Here is a 7,201-nt window from a genome sequence, read left to right on the forward strand (position 1 = left end):
CTCCTGCGCTAGCACCAGGGCTCGCGACACGGCTCTCGGGGGATGGGGGGTGGGACCACCCTGCTGCTCTCGTTCTACACACGGAAATGCCCTGGGTGTCTGCGCTGGGTCCCCTGGCATCTGCGCCCAGGCCCCTGGGTGTCTGTGCCAGGCCTCCGGTGTCTGAGCCCGAGTCCCTGAGTGTCTGCACCAGGCCCCCGGTGTCTGTGCCCAAGTCCCTGAGTGTCTGTGCCAGGCCCCCTGGTGTCTGCGCCTAGACCCCCAGGCGTCTGCGCCCAGGTCCCCTGGTGTCTGTGCCAGGTCCCCTGGTGTCTGCATCGGGTCCCCAGGTGTCTGTGCCAGGCCCCCCGGTGTCTGTGCCCAAGTCCCTGAGTGTCTGTGCCAGGCCCCCTGGTGTCTGCGCCCAGGCCCCCTGGTGTCTGCGCCGGGTCCCCTGGTGTCTGCGCCAGGTCCCCTGGCGTCTGCGCCCAGGCCCCCTGGCGTCTGCGCCCAGGCCCCCTGGTGTCTGCGCCCAGGTCCCCTGGTGTCTGTGCCAGGTCCCCTGGTGTCTGCATCGGGTCCCCAGGCGTCTGCGCCCAGGCCCCCAGGCGTCTGCGCCCAGGCCCCCTGGTGTCTGCGCCCAGGCCCCCTGGTGTCTGCGCCGGGTCCCCTGGCGTCTGCGCCTAGACCCCCAGGCGTCTGCGCCCAGGCCCCCGCTTCGTCACCCCTCACACTGGAGCTGTGCTTTCTCCCTCGTCTTCTTGTTCAAGTCACAGATTTGGTCACAGCCTCAGCTTCGGCTGCCTCGTGGCCCGTCGCGCTCTGCCCCCGCCGCGTCAGCACCGGCTCTGTGGTGCCCCTCCCTTCTTCCTTTCCGTCTCTGCCCGTGGCAATGACCAGCGTCTCCTGCTGGACGCTTCCTCGCTGTCCGGGAGAAGCATTGAGGCTACGAGTCTCCCTCAAAGGGCTGCCACAGCTGCACCTGCAGGCGCTTGCTTTATCCCCGTTGTAATGTAAACTTCCATTACGATTATTTCCTTGGATCGATGTTAATTTCAGAAGTTCCAAGCCATAGCATTTTTAAAAAATCATGGTGGTTTCTCATTTAATTAATGCTGTTATAGAATATCATCTGAGAGGGGCTTTACTGCATGGTGTGTGACCAATTTTCCTTAATACTCCACATGCATTTTTAAATTTATTGGAGAGGTAGAGTACAAAGAGAGAGAGAGAGAGGTCCTCCATCCGCTGGTTCCCCCCCCCCCAAATGGCTGCAACGGCTGGTGCTGGGCCAGAACAAAGCCAGGAGCTTCCTCCAGGCCTCCCACACGGGTGCAGGGCCCAAGGACCTGGGCCACCCTCCACTGCTTCCCCAGGCCACAGCAGAGAGCTGGATCAGAAGAGGAGCAGCCAGGACTAGAACCGGCACCCACATGGGGTGCCGGCGCCGCAGGTGGAGGCTTAGCCCACTGCACCACAGCGCGGCCCCTCCATGTGCACTTGTAATCATTGAGTGCACAGTCACACAGCCACTGAGGTGCTCATCAAACAGAGGCCGCAGGTTTCATTGCTGAACTCGTCCACACTTTTGTGATGCTGTGAAATTTGGCCCTCTTTCCCCTGGCACGCACAGCGCCTAAAACTGGGAGCTCGGGAGGAATGAGTGTGTGTCCCCTGCTCACGAGATGGCCAGTGTCTCCCAGTGTCTCCCAGTGTCTCCCAGTGTGTCCCAGTGTCTCCCAGTGTGTCCCAGTGTGTCCGCCTGCTCATGAGATGCCCAGTGTCTCCCAGTGTCTCCCAGTGTGTCTGCCTGCTCACGAGATGGCCCCTACAGCCCAGGGCAGGGTTACAGCCCCAGGTGGACAGGGAATAAATGCTATGGCCAGTGAGGCAGCCTGTCAGACTTGGCAAGGGGGCTCCATAACAGCCCAAAGGACAGAGCTGGGAGAGCATCCACATGGCTGACCACAGCACAGTCCACATGGCTGACCACAGCACAGTTCACACAGCTGACCACAGCACAGTGCACACGGCTGACCACAGCACAGTCCACGTGGCTGACCACAGCACAGTCCACACGGCTGACCACAGCACAGTTCACACAGCTGACCACAGCACAGTCCACATGGCCGACCACAGCACAGTCCACATGGCTGACCACAGCACAGTGCACACGGCTGACTACAGCACAGTCCACATGGCCGACCACAGCACAGTGCACACGGCTGACTACAGCACAGTCCACGTGGCCGACCACAGCACAGTCCACATGGCCGACCACAGCAGAGTCCACATGGCTGACCACAGCACAGTCCACACGGCTGACCACAGCACAGTGCACACGGCTGACCACAGCACAGTCCACGTGGCTGACCACAGCACAGTCCACACGGCTGACCACAGCACAGTTCACACAGCTGACCACAGCACAGTCCACATGGCCGACCACAGCACAGTCCACATGGCTGACCACAGCACAGTGCACACGGCTGACTACAGCACAGTCCACATGGCCGACCACAGCACAGTGCACACGGCTGACTACAGCACAGTCCACGTGGCCGACCACAGCACAGTCCACATGGCCGACCACAGCAGAGTCCACATGGCTGACCACAGCACAGTCCACACGGCTGACCACAGCACAGTCCACACGGCTGACCACAGCACAGTGCACACGGCTGACTACAGCACAGTCCACGTGGCTGACCACAGGGAGGTGGGAAGAACCAAGATGCTCCCCCAGTGTCCCTTAAACTCAAGTTTGCCCCGAATTCTAGGAGCTGCTCACGGACATCAGCAAACCCGAGGAGGGGGCCGTGGGAGCCCCGATTAGGAGCAGGTGGGCGGCGGCCTGTGGCTTGGGCCTGGCTTCTTGGGGGGCAGGCCTGGGGACAGAGCACCTCCCTGGGGCCTGCACTAGGACGAGCAGCGCTGAGCCCAGCAGACCCAGCCGTGTCCGGGGTAGGACTGCTTGGTGCACTGGAGACCCCCACCCCCGACACGCACTTGTGGACACAGGGTGCCCTGTGTGGGGGTGGGGTCCCCCTTCTCTCGTACACTCCGTGATGGTGCACCTGCCTAACCGTCAGCCCTGACTGCACGGGACGTGGGGAGCCTCCTGCTCCGGCCCTGGATTGCTCTCCTGCTGGGAGCCCCGGCAGTCCCGGCTCCTCAGGTTCGAGGACCGCACGCTTCCTGGTGTTTTCTCGTGAACTGAAATCCACCTGGTCAGACACAGATTAGATAGTACCAGGCAACCTCAGAAAAGCTTGTGGAAAACGGAATTAAATGATGAGCTCACTTTTGGTGCAGGACTTTTGAAAGCCACACACAGCACAGGGTCATCAAAAAGACTGTGGAGGGGCCGGTGCTGTGGCACTAGTTCGAGTCCCGGCTGCACCTCTTCGATCCAGCTCTCTCTATGGCCCAGGACAGCAGTGGAAGGTGGCCCACGTCCTGGGGCCCCTGCTTGGGAGACCCGGAAGAAGCTCCTGGCTCCTGGCTTCGGATCGGCGCAGCTCCGGCCGTTGCGGCCATCTGGGGAGTGAACCAGTGGATGGAAGACCCTCTCTCTCTCTCTCTGTCTCTCCTCTCTCTCTCTCTCTCCTCTCTCTGTCTGAACCTCCACCTCTCAAATAAATAAATAAAATCTTAAAGTGTGTGGAGAACGCCTGCCGTGGAAAAGCGACTCTTGGGCTTCTGCCGTCGCCGTTGGCCCCGAAGCAAAGCCTCCAGGCGGACGCCCCTCCCGGGCAGGCGCGCACCCGAGGCGTCCGGGCGAGCGAAGTTCTCCGTCTTGTCCGGGGCTCTGCATTGGGCCAGCTTCGGCCACACCAGAAAAGGCCCTCTCTGGGCTTCTGCGGGTGCTGATTTCCCAAGCATTTGCTTCTAATCCACCTCGACCGTTGTTGATCCGGAGACCACACTGACCCCTGGGCTGCCTGCAGCTCCGCTAGAAGCTCATTGGCTGACCAGCGGCCCCGGGCACCTCCGCCCTCGGCCTCCGTCCCCGCCTCCAGCCCCAGGTCCCCGTGTGGTCTGCACCACCAAGGGCCCGGCGACACGGGCCCTTGTCTATCTGCCCCCACCCTAGAAGCACAGCCAGGAGTGCTTCTGTGGGTGTCCCTTGTATCCTGTACTGATTTTAGGCAGACAGGAAGTCGCAAGGCTCACACGGGAAGCTTGGTGCCCCCTCCCCAGCCCCCTGCTACCAACGGCTTATGTAACGCCGGTGCGGTGAAACCAGGACATATGCCTTCGCGCCGCATTGTATCCTTCGACCGGCTTTGCAAATCTTTCCACTGAGAATTTTTTAAAGATCCATCTGTTTCTATCTGCGTCTCTGATCTGTCTTTTCTTATCTTGAAACGGCTTATTTTAATTAAAAACATGCAGCCAGAAGTATGCCACAGCTCCCCGAAGTTGTGTATCACGAAATTCTCTGCACGGTGACTCACGCTGGGGTGCGCGCGGGTTCCGTTTCACCTCACCGAGGTGCCGGTCACTCAGAGCGAGATGGAGGAGTGGCCATGTGGTCACTAGGCACTTGGGGACCTGGGTCCCCCACGCTCTCAGGTGGCCCCTGCACTCACCCTGCCTTCACCCCGGCAACCACTCCTCTTCCTCTGTTCCCATGCGGGTGTGGCCTCCTGTCCCCAACATCCCAGCAGCGCGTCCCAGCCCTGGGACAAGCAGAGCAGGGCGGCTGGGGGCGGGGGGGACAGTGCTCCCATGCCCCAGGTCACTCCCCAAACGCCACAATGGCTGCGACAGGGCAGGAGCCAACCCAGATCCTCCACGCGACCCAACTCCCTGAGCCGTCACCACTGGAGCTGGAGCCGGGAGCAGAGCCCAGCACCCAGGGACAGGGCACGGCGTCCACCGCTGGGCGCAGCCCCCGCCATGTTCTTGTCCTTGCCATCTGGGGTCTCCTGTGCTGGGCGTTGTGGGCGACCGTGACCGTGACAGAAGCTGCCAGGAACGCCCGGGGCAGGGTTCGTGGGAAGCAGGTGCACTCCCCGCAGGATGCCCGAGAGCAGCTACTGGGGAGGAAAGGGGTCATTTCAGCTCACGCTTCAGGGGTTACAGCTCAGGACGGCACAGCCTGGCAGGCTGGTGTCTGGAGGGAGCTTCCATGGTGAGGCCAGTGTGCAGGAATGACCATGGGGTGAGCCAGGAGGCGGAGAGAGCAGCTGGTGGAGCCCCGTGCTGCGCGGGGCTCGGGTCTGTGGTCAGCCCCCAGCGGCCTCTGCAACGCTCACCTCGCCCCCCCGCTCCCCTCCCCCCCCATGCTCTCGTGGCCACGCCCCCGCCCCCCACCGGCACCCCAGGCTCCGGGCATCAGCCAGCCTCTCCAGGAGCGCGAGGATGGACGCTCTTGGTCCCGGGAAGCCACAGTCCGCTCCCCGGGTGCTGTCTGTCCAGGCCGGGGCGCGCGCGGGCACACAGGGCGCACGGGGTGCACAGGGCGCAGGCGAACACTCGGGCGCCGTCTGCTCCCACGGCCGCACCCCCTCCTCCCCGCGTGTGTGTGCGTCGCCCCTGCGCCCCAGGCCGCTCTGGGAGTGTGTTCCCCTGGAGTCTTCTGCACCAGGGGCCTGCACTGCGCGCGGACTCCTCTCTGCGCCGCCAGCCCTGCGCTATGGGGGTCCAGCCGCGCCCGGGCTCCCTCCGCTCAACCTCCCCCCCTCTCCCATGCGTTCCCAGGCATCGAGGGTGAATAGTCCCGTTGTTCTTGAATAGTTCACTTTGTTTAAAAAAAAAATGTGTATTCTCCGTGTTTTGTCTTTTGTTCAAATATTTTTATAGAATTCTTTTTCTTTTTAAACAACTCTTATTTTTATTTGAAAGGAAGAGACAGGGATCTTCTATCCACTGGGTCACTCCCCAGATGTCCACGGCAGCCTGGGCTGGGCCAGGCCACAGCCAGGAGCCCAGACCTCAATCCGGGTCTCCCAGGTGGGTGCAGGGACCCAGGTCCCTGAGCCATCGCCGCTGCCTCCAGGGAGCAGAGCAGGGGCAGAGCCCAAACCCAGGGGCTGAGACGGGACTCCGGCAATCCCGGAAATCCGAGCCGTGCCTGTTTTTAAATTGATCTATTTGTTTGAGAGGCAGAGTTACGAAGCGAGGAGATGAGCCCACCCGAAGCCAGGAGCCAGGCGCTCCCTCTGGGTCTCCCACGCACTTGGGTCATCCTCCACTACTCTCCCAGGGGCCTCGGCAGGGAGCTGGATCGGAAGTGGAGCAGCCGGGACTCGAACCAGCGCCCGTATTCTGTCCTGTGACTGCCTGCAAACCTCAGCCCTGAGCTCCCGTGTGGACCCTCCCGATCCGCCCACACGTGTGTCGGGTCCCTGTGTCCAGTAGAAAGCCCGGGATCAGCCTGTGCGTGGGGAGGGGCCCACGGAACACAAAGCTTCCAAAGATCGCCCAAGTCCTCGGGCCCCTGCCAGCCGCGTGGGAGACCCCTCACAAGCTCCCAGCTGCTGGCTTCGCCCTGGCCCAGCTCCGGCCGTTGCAGCCATTTGGGGAGAGAACCAGGGGATGGAAGACCTCTCTTGCTCTCTTTCCTTTCTGTAGCTCTGCCTCTTAAATAAATTTTTTTGACAGAGTTAGAGAGTGAGAGAGACAGAGAGAAAGGTCTTCCTTCCGTTGGTTCACCCCCAAATGGCCGCCATGGCCGGCGCTGCGCCGATCCGAAGCCAAGAGCCAGGTGCTTCCTCCCGGTCTCCCATGGGGTGCAGGGCCCAAGGACCTGGGCCATCCTCCACTGCACTCCCGGGCCACAGCAGAGAGCTGGCCTGGAAGAGGAGCAGCCGGGACAGAACCGGCGCTCATATGGGATGCTGGCACTTCAGGTGAAGGATTAACCAAGTGAGCCACGGCGCCGGCCCAAATAAATACATCTTTAAAAAAAGAAGCTGCTACCTTGCTGATCACTGCTGCCTGGCCAGCTGCACGCAGGGGCTGGCGGGGCTGCTGCCCCAGGCCCGTGCAGAGTCCTAGCCTAGTGGGGTCCTCACTCAGCTGCCCTCCTCCCTCCTCTTGCATGGTGCCTGCTGGGTCTCTGCAGGGGTCACTTGGCTCCCAGCTGTGAGGCTCAGGGCAGGGCGCTCGCGTTTGCTGGGGCGGGAGGGGAGCAGAGGCCCCTCCAGGACACTGCGACGGAGGTCCCACCTCCCACACCCCCGGCAGCCAGAGCCAACCCCACGCCCAAGAG

This window comes from Oryctolagus cuniculus, chromosome 6 (assembly GCF_051225735.1).
Source record: "Oryctolagus cuniculus isolate XC-2025 breed Fujian yellow rabbit chromosome 6, ASM5122573v1, whole genome shotgun sequence".
Classification (NCBI taxonomy): domain Eukaryota; kingdom Metazoa; phylum Chordata; class Mammalia; order Lagomorpha; family Leporidae; genus Oryctolagus; species Oryctolagus cuniculus.